Below are 15,874 nucleotides of genomic sequence, written 5' to 3'. Positions count from 1 at the left end.
CGCGCACTGCGGGCCAGCGGAGTGAGGAGGCCCCTGCCTGTGTGGGTGCAGTGCAGGGGGTGCAGTGCAGGACCCGGAATGGGCAGAGGCCAGGAAGAGCAACGGGCAGATGGGAGGAGGAGGGCGTCCAGACCACCGAGGCCTCAGGAGCCTGGGCAGCTGCCCACAGCCCCGGGAGACAGGCCAGGGCTCTCTGCCTCTTTCTACTACCCAGGGCTGGCGGCACCCCGACTCCTCCAGGACCAGGTCCTAGAAATGCAGGCATCCCTTCACTCTGAACCCACTCTTCACCCTGCAAATGGGCAAAACCCTACAGACCCAGAGCTCCGTTGGCTGGGACCAGCAAGGGAGAGGCGCCAGTCCTCAGGACGAGGGGCTGGACCCCGCCTCTGCCCCGCAGCTGCCCGGCCTCTGCCACAGGCAAGGCGGCACGGCGGCGTGGAGACCCGGAGCCGCGGGCAGAAACCGTTTCCCCAGAGCACCGCGCTCGGTAGGGGGGCCGCGGTTTTGAAACTCAGAGCCGCCGCGGTGATTACGTCACATGGGCCTCTGGCAGCAAGTGATCGTGCAAGAAGAGGCCCGGGAGAGGCAGCCACCCAGGGCCCGGGCACGGCGGCCGGCAAGGCTGCTCCGAGGGCCAGCTGCTCCACTTCTTACTGGCCTGCTCCTCGCCAGTGTAAACACTGCTCACGGAATTTCAAATAAACGGACTTCCACAGGAAGAAGCCTAGCAGTAAACACACTCGACGCCGTGGTCGGGGGGGGGGGGGGGGAAGTGGGATGGGGCTCGTCTCTCCCCTTCTCGCTGCTTTCCAGATGGCTGTGGATGTGGCTAGCCGGCTCTGGTTACCAGCCTGACGGTCTCCAGCCCGACGCCGCGGATGGCGGTGGGCCGAGGGCGGGCGCGAGGCCGCATGCTCACTCCCGCGGGCTCCGCGGGCGCCTCTGCCCGAGCACCCCACGCCTGCTCTGACCCTTGGGCAAACGCCAACCACCACCTAAAACCCCGTCTGAGACGCAGCCAGGCCAGCCGTCCGTGGGCCTCTCCGGGGGCAGGTAAAAAGCACCAGCGCTCAGACAGAAAGCAGGTGCCGTCCAAGCCCCGCAGGCGGGAGTTGGGGAATCCTCAGACACGCGCCAACCGCGGGCGCTGGGGGAGAACACGGTGTTTGTGTGACACACAGGGAGCCCACGCGGCCGCAGGAGCTGGGGAGTCATGCTCTGCCAGCATCTCCCCCCCTCAAGTTGACATTAAAACTGCCCGACAGGCCAGGCCTTTACAAATCCAGGGGACAGACCCCTCAGCGGCACACGCAGGAGAGCAGCCTCACCTGTCACACTGCAGACAATGTCGTCTCGTTTCCATGGACCCCGGGAGCCACCAGAGCCAGGCTGCGCACTTCACTGTCCGCTCAGCCGTGAGGCTCCGCGCCACGGGAAATGCACAGTGTCACCTGCCACCTGCTCCCGTGCCATCGGCCCCTGTCCCCAGAGCTTCAGGTGCACTCACAGAAGCCGCTCCCAGGGATGCCTTCAAATTAGAGGGGAAACTGCCTCCCCCAGCCGGTGCTCCCGTGGCCTGCGCCAGCCCCCGAGCACCCGTCCTCCCGGGGCCCAGGCGCCACACCCACCGCGGCAACATCTCGGGGACGCCAACGTCTGCAAAAGCAGCACTGACAACATGAGCTCAGCTGACGTCTCCTTAGAAAGGACTCTCATTCCTCTTCAGGAAATGGTCCAGGTCTGGACACGCCAGCCCTCAGCAGAGAGAGGGAGGCGCCTCGTTCCCTGCAGACGGCCGGCTGGGGTCGGAGGGCCCTCAGCTTGCCTGCCCTGGCCGCCTGGGGATTCTGTCCTGGTTACAAAAGCGACAGAGAAGAGCCGGAAGACGCCCTGACACGCTGCGCAACCCAACAGCCACACGCAACGTTCACAACACCCTGTGACCTGACGCGCAGAGAGGAGCCAAGGAAACGACCCCGCCGTGACCTGCGGACTCGAGGGGGAACCGGTTCCGAGCATCGCGGACACCCCAGCCCCGTCTACCTGAAGGCCCTCAGGGTAGGAAGCCCTCCGTCCCTCCGAGTCTTCTCCGCCCCTCCTCGGGGGTGCGCCCCAGCTGACAAGGACTCCACAGCCCCTGAAGGGCACGCCACTGGAGCCAGGGCGCCGTCCCATCAGCAGCCCTCTCCACCCCCACACACGCTCACGCCCAGCCTCCTGCCACCCCCGGTCACCGCACACGGTCCCAGCGAGTGGGTCAGTGCAGGTACCAGGGTCAGCACGTGTGTCAGGCGCCCGGAGGTTTCCGAGCCCTTGCTCCTCGGATGATACTCAGTGGATGGCCTGCCTCACGGGCACCTCTGATGCAGACTGGAGAGTCACATCCCCACGTGCAACTCCACGGAGGGGTCAGGGTCCCTGTCCTGCACCCGGACTCCTCAGGGGACGCAGCTGGAGGGGAGGACGCCAGCAGCAGAGAAGCGAGCGGCCCAGCTCTGCCTCCAGCCCCGCAGGGAACCCGCCCTCAGGAGCGAGCAGGAGCCTCTGATCCCCGGCCCCCCCGGCACCTCTCAGCCCTGGGGCTCCCAGACACGCCAGCTACTGCCACGGTAAGTCAGCTAAGCTCCCTGACAGCTCTGTGCAGGGAGTGCAGCGTGGTGCAGCGTGGTGGCTCTGATCATCACGGTCTGAAGTGATCCGAGGGCCCTGCTCACCAGACCCGGGGACGGTGCCGAGTCACCGCGGGCCGCCTGGGGGCAGACCCATGCAGGCTTTCTGCGCCCACCACCGCCCTCCACGCTGGTCTCCAAACTCACTCAGAGGAGCCCAGCCCCTGACTCCGCTGTGCTCCCGCTGCCACCGGGTCCGACTGGGGTTCAGGCCGGCGCCCCTCACGTTAAATGTGCAAGCGTGAGCTCATCAGTGAAGAGATTTACAAGAATGTCCTAACTCAGCCTCGTAAATTAGGACATTTAAGTAAAACAAATTGCTTTTAACCAGAGAATCAATGACAATTCAAAAGAAAAAATGCAGTATCAGAATTTAACACAGTTTATTGTGTGATTACAATTAATCAGATGTTTTCAAATGTTCAGTATTTAAAAGAATTTCCAAAACACACAAATAATAAATCATTGCGTTCTGTATTTATTTTTGGAAATACATGTAATGGATTTACACGATTTTGGCAATAAAATTTCAGTTCTTATTAACTAAGCTTCAATTGTTTCACAAACATTCTTAACAATTTGCTTGAAATGGAAAACTCAAGTCTTAATTAAAGATAGCTTAGTAGTTTGTTGATCTCAAGGGGCTGTTGGGCACAACTTGTAAGCTCTTAGCACAAACTTTCCTTCCAGCGCTTAGGAATGCGGTTTCAGGGAGAAACCTCACCTGGGCCCCGCACAGACGGCGGCTGGGGAACTCAGGAAGAAGGTCTGAGTGATGTTTCTGCCAAGATATAACGGCGTGTTTTCAGAGGCTGTAGCCGAGCTCTAGGTTATCACATGATGATTCCAAATAAAAGGGGGGTATAATTCACACTCACTCTTCTCTCCATAAACTCTGTACTTAGAGAAAATGACTCTATTTTAAATAACTAGGCACTGAAACAATGAAGTTGAAAGGTCTACTGGACCGAGGGGGCAGTTGGCAGGGCCCTGCGTATAAAAGTGGCTTTGAAAACCACACCAAGCCCTGACTCACTTCACCCTAACAGACCAAGTAGATGGAAGTGAACACTGTGAAAATGAACACCACTCAGACATGGCTGGAATGTGAGCTGCTCAGAGACAGAGACCTTCTGTTCTTTTCTGCTCTGTTCAACTCCCCAGAGCCTAGAATGGTGTCTGGATCAGAAGAGACACCAATGTTTGTAGAACCAGTGTGTCCATCTTTCCAAGAGGCTGGTGGATTCCGTGTCTGTGCGCATGTGTGTATGCGTGAGTGTACATGTGTGTGCGTGTGCATGTGCATGCCCGTGTAAGTATTCCCACGTGTGCGTACGTGTACATGTGTGCACGTGTGAGTGTGCACGTGTGTGGGTGTTCCCGTGTGTGCGTGTAAGCAAGCACATGTGAGTGTATGTGTGTGCACCTGTGTGGGGTGTGTACGTGTGTGTAAGTGTGCACACGTGTATGTGCACACGTGCTACTCAGAAAGGTCTTCTCTATGCCAAGATTATTTTTTAAAATTCTTCTGGCACTTCATCTGTTTCTCTTTTTCAAGTTCGCTCATTTTGTCTATTTTCACGTGCAAATTTTTCACACTGACCAACGAATCATCCTGATCCTACCCTGGCAGAGGTTTTCCTTCTCCTTCCTGAGAATTCAGTGCAGAAAATAAAGCTGTGTCCCCCGCCCCGCACCACCACTCACGCTCCCGGACGTGGTGAAATTCGGTCCCTCTCTGCCCCAGGCCTGAGAAGGAGACTCAGCTTCGCTCTTGCCCAGGGTCACCACACCGTTTCCGGAACACCGACGGGAGCCGCCTTCTCAGACACAAACGTGGCCTTCATCTCCCGCCAAGTCCCTGCGTGCTCCCGGGTCTCTCCTAGGTTCTGACGTGCCCCACTGGCCTGCCTCCCTTTCCCGCAGCTCTGCTGAGATGTGACTGACACGTAACACTGCACAAAGCACACAGAAACCAAATGCGGAAATACATAAGGAAGGGGGCTGCCGCAGCCGCGCACCACGAGGTGACGCAGCGACAGAGCGTGTTCTCAAGTTCGGCCTGTGTCTCACTGTCCTAAGCGGGGTGTCTTGTGCCCACTGCCTGGACATATGAGCATGCTGCTGACTTTCATGTATTAATTTCGTCACTGAACCCTCCACGCTGGAGGTTCTCAGTACTTTCCCCTGAGCTCTGAGGTGCAAACTCACACTTGTAGTGACTGCGTCCCTTCTAACGTTCCACTGTCACACTCCTCTCTCTGGCTTACCTGCTAGGCCTTCCAGAGCCAGGCTGAACAACCACAGGCACATTAAAAATCTGTCTTATCCTGACTCTAGTGGAAACATTCGATTTCCATGTTTTAAAATCACATTCAGGAAATATCTACCTGTCTCAGTTTTATTAAGAGTAATCACTTTTTAAACAAGTGGTGCTGAATTTTATCAAATAAATCTTCAGCATCGATAAGATAACCACAGAAGGATTTTTCCTACTGGTAAGTCACAAACTCCCAACCGCAGCAGCGCCCGCCCGGGCTCTGGCCCTCGCTCCTGGCTCCCGGGTCCCCGCGGGCCGCCTCGCCACTGGCAGGAGAATGACCGGCCTGCGGCTGCCTGCATGGCGCCGCCTCCGGCCCGGGCCTCTCCTGCACTGGGACCGTTCAAGCAGGACTGCGGGGGCGGGGGGGGGGGTCCCTCGACCGTTGGCAGAAGCCTCTCGAGACGCACGTGGGGCCCTGGCTTTGATGAGCTGGCTGATCCTGGTTCCCTCGAAGAACTGGCCAGCGCAGCTTTTCTCTCTCCGCTAGGGTCAGTGTGCTCACGTATTGTTTTGCTAGAAAACTATCCCTTTTGTTAATTTTTTTCAAAATTATTTGAACATATTTGAACAAATTAATGTCTTAAAACTGCTTTAATTTTGATAGGTTTCCTTGGAGAACCAAGGAGAACACAGGTGGCCAGGTGACAGTCACACCACAAGACTGCTCCCAGCGAACAGAGGGGCGTAGCCAGGCCGACAGAGGCCCCAGTGTCCGTCCCCCACCTCAGCTAAGTGTCCTCCTTGTCGGCTACCGCTCGAGGTGGTGGAACGGAGACAAGGGGTCTTCTTTCCTAAGACCCCCAAAGAGGTCACCTCCATGACATGAGCACAAATCCAGAGGCTCTCAAGTAGGAGGAAACGGTCGCACGTGCGTGTGGGGGGAGAAGGCTTCGCTTAAGGTCCAAGCCAGGAAGGACGCTCCAGCCCCGCCTCTCCTACATCTAACACGCAAGTCCAGGGCCCGGGGGCTGTGCTCAGACTGACGGTAGACCCCACACCCCTTCGCATCGTCTGCACCAGCAGGTGGGCCCCCATGGGCTGCAGGCTGAGGATGAAGAGGCGAAAACAGCATTAGAGAAGTCTGGCTTATTCCTCAGGGTGTTTAGATTTGGAATTAAAATGAGTCCGTCAAATACGCACACTAAGAACAACTCCATGAACTATGTCATGACGTTTCAAACTCTGCTCAGCACCGAAGCTGTGAGGCAATGCCCACTGTGCAGAGGAGGGCCGCCCGGCTCCGGGGCAGGGCCGTCTGCTCCGGGGGCTCGTGCAGGCTCACCCCAGGGGCCTCTCCCAGCACAGCTCAGCCGGGGGTGCGGCCCCCCAGGCAGCACGGGGTCAGGCACACAGCTGGCACTCAGCAGACACTCAGCAGACACACGCTGCAGGAATAAACCCTAAATGTCGCATCTCAGAGGCCAGAACCCTCAAGCCACGGGGAAGGTCACAGCACCGCCAGGAGCTCCGGATGGGGCCGTGCTGGGCGCCCAGAGCTCACACTGCACGTGCCTGAACCTGACCCCACTGCTGAGTTTTAACCATGGGTTTTCCACTTAAAGAACACTCTTGACACATCCATTCTATTCCAAAAAACTCCAGAGCTTCTGGAACCGACTCCCAATTACACAAGTGCAGAAGGACTGACAGATGGGAGGGGCCCTGGGCTGGGCTGGGAGGCGCTGGCAGGACAGCAGGGATGACCCCGCCCTCCCATGTCACAGGCCCACAGAAGTAGGGCTACAGCCGCCCGGACACATTCAAGATGCTGTCACAATACACCGGGCCGACCCGGGCTGAGGAAGAAGCCCCAGGGCTTGGTGAGGTCAGAGACCCCCCAGGACAAACTACCAGGAGCTTCTCTGCCTCTCCGACCACACCCAGGGGACCGCGACCCGCGGGAAGAAGTCACAGAGGGAGACAGGAGAGGAAGCTGCGGAGGCCGGAAAGCGAGAGCCGGGACCCCAACGCTGTGCCTGGCCCACCCGCCAGCTCTCTGGGGAGTGGGGGGGTCTGTGAGCCTGTCCTGGAGTCCTGACTGATGCCTGAGGTCAGCGGGGAGTGGGATGGAGCCCACCTCCCAGTGGACGTGTCTCTTCCACACCTGGCCCGAAACGCAGTCATCAAGACAGTCACCAGAACCCCGACCGGTTAGGCCCGACCAACAGCCACAGTGAAACCAGTAAAGCCAATCACCTGTGCTGGGAGAGTCTGGGTTGTTGCCCCCTCCTTCCTGTCCTCCTCCTGGTGTGATCTTTCTGGGGACACAAACTCATGCTTCATTTTTCAGGAGCAGTCCTGAGAAAGGACGTCTTTTTGATGTTAAGTTACTCAGCACGGCAACCCATAATTATGGCCTTTTCAGAAACGCTGCTCCTCCCACCTTGTGTGCGCTGTGTACACAGCGAACACAAATACTGCCCTTCCTGTAAAACTCATGAACGTGAATGTGCTCCTATTCAGTCTCCTTGGCTTGAACATAAAGCCAGCGTCCACATCCGAGACACCTGACCAGCCCTGCAAAGCGGGCACTGCTCCCGCAGGTGGAGTCCGACTTCCCGCCACGCAGGATGTCCCAGCCCCGCCCCCACCGCGCAGAACCCACAGGCTGTGCAGGGCACCAGTGGGGCAATGAGGGGACCCCCTGGTCTAGGTGGGGTCCCTTGGCCGGCTCCCAGGGACCCCACAGACTTCCCAGCCCAGACTGAACAAAATGTCAAGGTGCCTTCCAGTCCTGCCCAAGCTCCCCAAATCAGACTATACCCTCTGTTAGCCTTCTGCTCATATACGCCAAAGCAGGGGTCCTGTGAACGTTTCAGGCAGAAAACGCACATAGAGATCACAGGGACCAAGGCCCTGTGTCATTGGCACCCACTCCCCCACCTGGTGGCCTGGGTCCTAGAAGCACTACCTTCCTGTCCCATCTCTGAGCTACAAAAATTTCAGCAAATACCATTTTAAAAAATCTCTAGGAACACACAAATACTGCACTCAATCGCAGACTGTGCCAGACAAGCCAGGCGGCAGAGGAGACAGGTGGGCGGCTCCGCGCTCGGGGGCTGCAGCCCCAACGGGGCCACCCCAAGACGCGGGGGACACAGCCCTGTGCTCGCCATTCTCGCCCCACCCGGCTCCCGTGGTCACCAGCTCAGGTGCTGGCACAGGTGCCTCAGTCAAACAGGAGCCACTAAAATGAGCTTTCAGGCTGATTCGTCCTTCTACATTTTAGACTAAAACGTCTGTTTTCAGGCTGCTAATGGCAAGCTGTTGGAAGAGAATATTTTAAGCGAAAGTATCACTGTCATTCACAGCAACCAAAATTGAAAACCAGGGTGCACCAAAGACCCACAGCTGGGAATGCCTGGTGGGGACAGGTGCCCCCCATCTTCACGGGAAGGTCAGTTTCACCGGTTGAAAGCAGACCCTGGCGTGGCCATTCACACACGTGCTTATCTAGAGGACAAATGATTATGTTACCTGCACACACCCAGGGAACCGCGGCCATTTAACGAGTGTCGCTGGCCAGGCAAACCACGGCAGCCCCAGCACTGCCCCTCACAGCGCAGGACCCAGGTGGCCATCCTCCTGTCACTGTGAGGTCCCACGGCCCCCTGCCCGCACAGCCAAGCTGAATACCAGTGACAGGAGGTGGCCGTGGCTGGTGCCCACCTTGGCAAGGGCAGGGGCGCAGAGCGGCCGACTGTCAGAAGCCGTCAGCAGGCCCTGCGGCGGCGAGGGCCCCGAGGCGGGGAGGGACGCGGCCCCTCCTTCCCTGGGTCCCCGAACCCGACTCTCGGCCCTACTGAGGAGCCACCTGTTTTTTCAAACCTTCCCCTTCTGGTCAGACTAGCCAGAGGAGATCTGCCCCCTGTAAGCAGAGCCCAGGCTGACAGCAGGTAAGATCCAGCTCCCCCCGGGCAGGGCCCAGACCCCGGGGAAGTGAGGGCGCTGGGGCGCTCCCCAGAGTGGGCAGGAGGAGGACCCAAGTCACAGCCACGTGCCACCTGTGGCCACCACAAGCGGCTCAGAAGGGCAGCGACCTCAGCCTGCCACAGAGACCCCCCTCCGCTCAGGAACAAGTGAGGATGGCTTGGTGTCAACCAGAAACAGGGCAGGGCGGGGCGGAAGGAGAGAATGGAACTCTCTCTCCAGGAGCCACAGCGGCAGCATGACTGTCAAGACAGGCTCCTGTGTTTAAGATTTAACCCTAAGCACGGCCGATACAGAGAACATAAAAACAACAGAGAAAAGCCTGTGAAACCAAGAGCTGGCCCTTTAGAAAAAATCAACAATATTGACAAATCTTTAGCTAAACTGACAAAAAACCCCAAAAGACTCAAATTACTAAAATCAGGAACAAACGAGAATAATTCTACCAACCTTACAGAAATAGAAGAGGTTCACAAGGGAACACTGTGAACAAGGGTCTGCCAACAAGCGGGTAACCTAGCTGAGATGACAGACTCCTAGAAAGACACAAACCACCAAAACCAACTCAGAAGAAGCAGGAAGTCTGGACAGACCTGTAATGAGCAAACAGCCTCAGAACAAGTCACACAAAAGCAGCGCGAGACTCGCACTGACAGCTGTAATCACTGACAGAAATTAAAGAGACGGAGAGACACCCGGTGCCCGTGGATGACAAGACATGTATTAAGACGGCAAAACTCCCCAGAACAATCTACAAACTCAACACGACCCCCATCAGAATTCCAGCTGGCTCTCCTGTGGACAGTGACACAGTAACCCTAGAATTCACGTGGAAGTGGAAGCTAGTCCCCAGAACAGCCAAGACAATCTTGAGAAAGGACAACGACGTTACAGGGCTCACACGTCCCATTTCAAACCTTCCTGCAAAGCTCTAGTCATCAAGGCAGTGCGAGGCGGGAGGTGCAGCTCAGCCGTAGAGCGCATGCTCAGCACACATGAGGTCCTGGCTTCAACCCCCGGTACCTCCATTAAAATAAACAAGTAAACCTAATTACCTTCCCCCGTCCCAAAAAACGGCAGTGTGGTACTGGCACAAGGACAGTCGTACAGATGGAAAAAAGACGGCACTGAGAGTCCAGGGGGAAATCTGTACGTTTACGGTCGACTAGGCATGAACAAGGATGCCAAGGCCCTGCAGTGAGGAGGGCCACCCTCCCAGCAAGCAGGGCTGGGGCAGCCAGATGGTCACATGCAAAAGAACAAGGCAGCACCCTTACCTCACACCACACATAAAAATAAGTTCAACATGGATCAAGGACCTAAGTGTAGGAGCTAAAACTATAAGCCTGAGAAGGAAAGTTAGGGGTAAATCTTTGTGACCTTGGATAGGCAATAGTTCCTTAGATGTGACATCTGAAACACAAGCAACTAAAGAAAAAACAGATAAACTGGACTTCATCAAAATTTCAAATGTGTAAAGACAAGAATATGAAAAGACAGTGCAAAGAACGGGAGAAAGTATTTGCAAATCTTGTATCTGATAAGAATCCAGTACCCAGAACGTATAAAGAAAAATTCAACAATTTTAAAAAAATTTTTAAATGGGCAAAAGTTTAAACAAACATTTTTCCAAAGTAGATATAAAAATACCCAGTAAGCACGTGGAAAAACACTCAAAATCATCAAAACCACGTCACACCCACCAGGACAGCTAGAATCAAAAACACGAATAGTAACAAGTGTTGTCTTTGGATCCGGAAAAACTGGAACCCTTGTCCACTGGTGGGAATTCACAACAGTGCAGATGCTTTGGAAAAAAGTCTGGCGGTTCCTCGAAGAGTTTCACACAGTTATCATATGACTCAGCAATTCCACTCGTAGGTACATGTCCAAGGGAATTAAAAATATGTTCACACAAAACCTTGTACACAAATGTTTACAGCAGCATTATTCATAAGAGCCGAAGTCCACCACCTGACGAGAGGACACACAAAACGTGGTCTATGCACACAAAGAAACAGCCTTCAGTCATGAAGGGAACCAGGCTGACACATGGAGGGGTCCTGAACACGCTGAGAAGAAGTTGGACACATGTTGTTTGATTGTTTATACGAAATGTCCAGAATCAGCGCACTCATAGACACAAAGCAGGTTTGTCGTTGCCAGGGTTTGGAGGTAGGAAACAATGTGGAGTGACTAACATGTACTGGGTTTCTTTTAGGGGTGATGAAGATATTCTGAGGTTAGACAGTGGTGATGGTTTCACAACTCTGTGAATGTCCGTTTTTTTTAATGGGGCTTGAACCTAGGACACTGTGCGTGCTAAGCACACGTCCTGCCACTTGACTACACCCTCCCACCATGAATGTACCAGAACACCAAGCTGTGCACACACACAGAGCGAATCTTACAGTATCAACTTTTGAATAATAATAACCACCACCAATGCAGCCAATACCGACTTCCAAGTGGAATGACTGACTCTTGGGCACTGCGTGCTGCCGTCAGCGGGGCCCAGGCCAGATGGGACCCAGTACAAAGGCCAGACACACCGCCCACACGCGATGAGAGCTTTCTTCTGAAGCAGGCTGAGCTCTGCCTGGGCAGCACCTCATCGGGTCATAATTATGGACAGAGAGAGGGAGAGCGGCCAGCTCCGGGGCCCGAGGAGGAGGGGGCTTGTGGTGGTGCCCGGGCATGACCACTCAGGGCTGGGGGGCTCCTGGAGGAGGCTGTGCTCAAGGCTGGCGGGTGTCGCAAGGGAAGCCTCACTTTGGGGATATTGGGAGGACTGGTTCCCATGTGTCCTCAGGCTCTGGCGTCCCCTGGAATTGGGGCGCCGGCAGGTGCAAGCAGAGCTCAGGCCCGGGGCCCCAGCGGGAGCCCAGATCTGCCCAGCAGGGGCACCAGCAGGGGCACCGAGCTGCCAGGAAGCTCCACCTGGCCCCACCCTGCCTCCAAACTGTCCAGAAGCGTGAGTCCAGGCATGCGGACCGCGACGAAGCAAGTGACAGTGCCCCCGTTCGCGCTGCACCTACCTGTGACTCTGCTCCCGGCTCTAGCAGAGCACAGAGAACATTTGGACGCTGGAGCTGCAGGCGCCCTGTCCATGCCCCGCTGGAGACGCCACGGGAAGGACCTCGTGGGGCCCACCTACACGGCGCTCCTCACCCTCCAAACGCCGCCCGCTGGGGACTCAGGTCTCCAGGGCAGTGCAACTGACGGGGACGTCTACCCGCGGAGGCAGAGACGCCAACGCGAGGGCCGCGGTGCGCCGGCGGTCTGGGCAGGAGGCCGCCCCATCGGCGCTCTGCTCCCTGCAGCAGGGTGAGCCAGCCGGGCGCGGCGTACACACGCACAGCCTCTGAGTTCCCGGCCCGCCCCGCAGAAACTCACCGTCTGGAACCAGGCTGCTTTTTCCATAAACTGCAGTCTCCGTTGGCACTCACTCTGGGACCCACCGCGGGTGAGGACCTGCTTACTCTCAGCAGTAACGGGGACTGAGGCGCGCCAGGTGCAGGGGAAGTGGGGACCACAGCCCTCCAAAGCAGGAGGGGACGCAGGCCCCTGCCGACGGCTCACCCCGGGCACCTCTGCCTTCCCGCGCTCACAAGCCAGCCGAGGGCGACCAGGAGGGGAGGGGCAGCAGCCCCCACACCTCTGCCAGAGACCCGGAGCTGAAAGCCCGCCTGAGGCTGTGACCCGCACACCGCCATGCACGTCACAAACCGGGGGCCCGCAGCCGCCACCGGTCAGACTCGCTCTCGCTCAGCTTTTAACTGAAATGTGGTCTGACCTCACGACCCACCACAGCCCATCACAGCTGACCGACAGCCGGTCTGCGGGCCCTGGGGCGGCCCTCCCTGCTCCAGTCACATCCATTCAGAGGGAGGCAAGTCAGCCGGCGAGGCACAGCCGCCCAGGCCTCCGCTCTGGGCGGGGGGGCAGCCACAGCGGAGACACAAAAGCGATGCCCCTGGATCCAGAGAGGAGGGACATCGGGACAGCCACGTGCTTTTGGGTGGAAGACTGACCAATCTCTGGTCACGGTGAGTGGGAGAAAACACACAAGAAAGTTGCAAAATTTGGTGAACACATGAGATACAAGAAAATCCAGGCAAGGGTTCTGTGTAAACAGACCTCTCTGGGCTTCTGTGTAAATGCAGCCCTGAGGGGATAAATGACCCCAAGTAACGCAGTGTCAGGGACCAAAAAGGAGTCGCTACGCCACAAACCCTGCAATCAACCTATCAAAATGCCTCTTCCAGTAACTTAAACACAACATCACCAGGGGCTACACAATTCGAAACCAGAGATCCTAGAAAACCCAGGGAAAGCCTCAAAGACGGTACTACAAGTAACCAGGGAAACGTAACTTACAACACGTGCCGCGTCACACCCATCTGATTGGCCACATTTCAAAGTCTGACAAAAGTAAACTTCAGTGAGATGTGTAACATCAGGTCCCCCCACTGGCAGGAGTGAGCGTAAGTGCATGGGTGTGATGTGCGAGTACTTGGGTGGGGGATGTGCCAGGCACGCGGGACCACGGTTTAGACCAGCCCCGGGGAGCTGGGCCCATGCCAGGCACCAGGGATCCCGCGCAGGAGCCTGGAAGGTGAGCAGAGAGGCCCCGGGCTCCGCGCAGTGGCAGCAAGGGGTGGGTGGGGCGCTCACTGTCCATGTGTGTCCCGCGAAGACACTCTGGCATGTTTGGGGTAGTGACTCCCACAGCAGCGAAAACGCCAGCAAGCCCGGAGACGCAGGCCACGCAGGACAGGAGCGGCGGGGCTGCTCCTCGAGGGGACCCGCGCGCTCAGTGACTGTAGCACGGGGCTCGGTCCGCCCGCCGCGACGAGGCCGGGCCAGCCTGGGGCACCTCCGCCCAGCTCTGCGCTCCCGATGCAGGGACGCCGGCACAGGGGTCTGGGCACAGATCGCGTCTCCCCGTTCCAGAGGGAAGAGACCGAGCACATGTGCCCAGTTTGGGCAGCCGCACCGAACGCCAGGGCTCAAGCAGACCCCGAGGCAGCTCCCCCCGGTAGGTAAAGGGTGCTGTTCTCTTACAAGATGTTAGAACTTTGTTCGTCGTCCGCAGTACAGATTCACAGGGCAGCAGCTGCCACAACGCGCTGACACCATCCCACGGCCTGAAACCATTCTAACGGGAAGACAGAGCTGAGCAGCACACAGGTGGGTGCTTCCAGGTTGTCAGCCTGGTCCTCTGGAGCCGCCCCACGACGGACCCCTCTCAAGGGCCACCCCTGCAAGGGCCCATGGCTCCGGCTGCATTTCCCCGAGTGGCTTAGAGCTCCTCATCCTCCAGGCTGGGCCCGGCCCTCAGTTCCCTCTTCTTCCCCTTCCGGACTGACTCACTTATCAGTAGTTAACTACAGGCGGGCCACAGGCAGCTCCACCGGCCCGTGTGCCTGGAGGAGGGGCTGCCTGCCGACAGGCAAGACCCAAGCCCGGGGAGACCAAGCGGCAGCACCTCCCGCCTCTGCGCACCTCCCCCTGGCTGCAGAAGCAGGCTCCTTAGCAGCGCTCCCTGGGGCCCTCGAGGAACAGGGCCCCAGCAAGGTCAGATGCACACAGCCTCCGGGCCTGCAGCGCCTGGCTTCCGCAGCTCCCCGCCCACGCCGGGGCCAGACAGGCCACGCCAGCCACACCACTCACCACCCACGCCGGCCACATGGCTTCCCAAGCAACCTGGCTCCCCGTTTCCTGCCACTGTGCTTCTGCCCGACAGTGGCACTAGTGGGCACCCCTTCCTTAGTCCTCTGGTCGGCTCCCAGGCTCCGAAGACTTCAGGGCTTGTCCCCTGCCACTCACCCCAGGAGGCCCTCCGTGGTCTCTGCTCAGGGCATCTCTGGGCATCCTAAGCCACTCTCAAGTCACCACCCAGATCCATGTTCACCTCCTGCTTATGCTCAGCAGCCAGGGCAGCTCTGGGTGCCTAAGAGGGGTGACGCCCTGATGACACATGGGCCCCTCAGGCTACGTCGTCGCACTGCGGCTCTGGCCTGCTGGCTCCTGGGGATGCCCCAGCCCTGCGACTCGTACCCCCCCAACCCTATGCCCTTCTTGAAACGCTCCTCCCCAGACTCCCAAAACACCGCTCCCAGGGCCCCCTTGTCGTCCTCACCTCTCCGAGCCTCAATCTGAGGACACTCGCTTCTCTGCCCCATGACCTCACCTGCTCTCCAGGCCTTGTCTTCTCTTTCCGTCAGAGACTTCTCCAGCCCAGCCAGCTCCCTAAGCTGCACACTCAAGGACCGCTGCCCGCAGGCCTTCCTGACTTAGTTGAGGACTGATGCGGAGATGTGGGAAATGTAGGGGCCGGGGAGCAGCACACAAGGGCTGCAGGGAGGCTGCTCTCAGCACTCGGCCAGGTGCCCAGGGCAGAGAAGGCCCACTGAGCTGGGCCTGGCGGCATGCGGGCAGGAGTGCTGGCACGGTGAGGCCCCGGGGTTCTGCCTGCGAAGGCTTCCAGGGGGAAGAGGGCCCATCTCCAAAGAGGCCACCCAGGGAGAGCCCAAGGACGCTGGGACTGCGTTGTTAACAGTCCTTAAAAGTAAGCCTCCTGGTCCCCGCATCACCCAGGCACCTGCAAGCCCCACCAAGGTAGAACCCGGGCCACACAGCAGAACAACCTGAAACCTGGAAGCCAGGAACGGGGGGCCCACCAAGCTGGCCCTGTGCAGCCAGCCCTCCTGCCCCAACTCCCCTCTACCAGCACCCAGTGTCCCCGAGCTACATAGGTAAGGATGGAGTCCTGGGGCGGGGGATGCAGCGATGCAGGTGAGACAGTCCCCGAATCAGCCACTGGCACCAGAGCTCGTGTCTCCTGCGGGTCAGTGACCCCCACTCACCCACATTCCGTCAGCAGCACTAATGACCATGACCCTCTTCCCACACGCGCAGCCCAGCCCACAGCCTCCCCCGGGGC

The 15,874-nt window shown here is 58.0% G+C and overlaps 1 protein-coding gene across 4 annotated transcripts in view; it reads right to left on the bottom strand.

Moving 5' to 3' along the window:
- INPP5A (inositol polyphosphate-5-phosphatase A) overlaps positions 1–15,874 on the bottom strand; it is a 157,522-nt gene that overhangs the window by 131,125 nt on the left and 10,523 nt on the right. The gene's annotated exons all lie outside the window — the stretch shown is intronic.

This window comes from Camelus dromedarius, chromosome 8 (genome assembly GCF_036321535.1).
Source record: "Camelus dromedarius isolate mCamDro1 chromosome 8, mCamDro1.pat, whole genome shotgun sequence".
Lineage (NCBI taxonomy): Eukaryota > Metazoa > Chordata > Mammalia > Artiodactyla > Camelidae > Camelus > Camelus dromedarius.
This window is presented reverse-complemented; position numbering and strand designations above follow the sequence as displayed.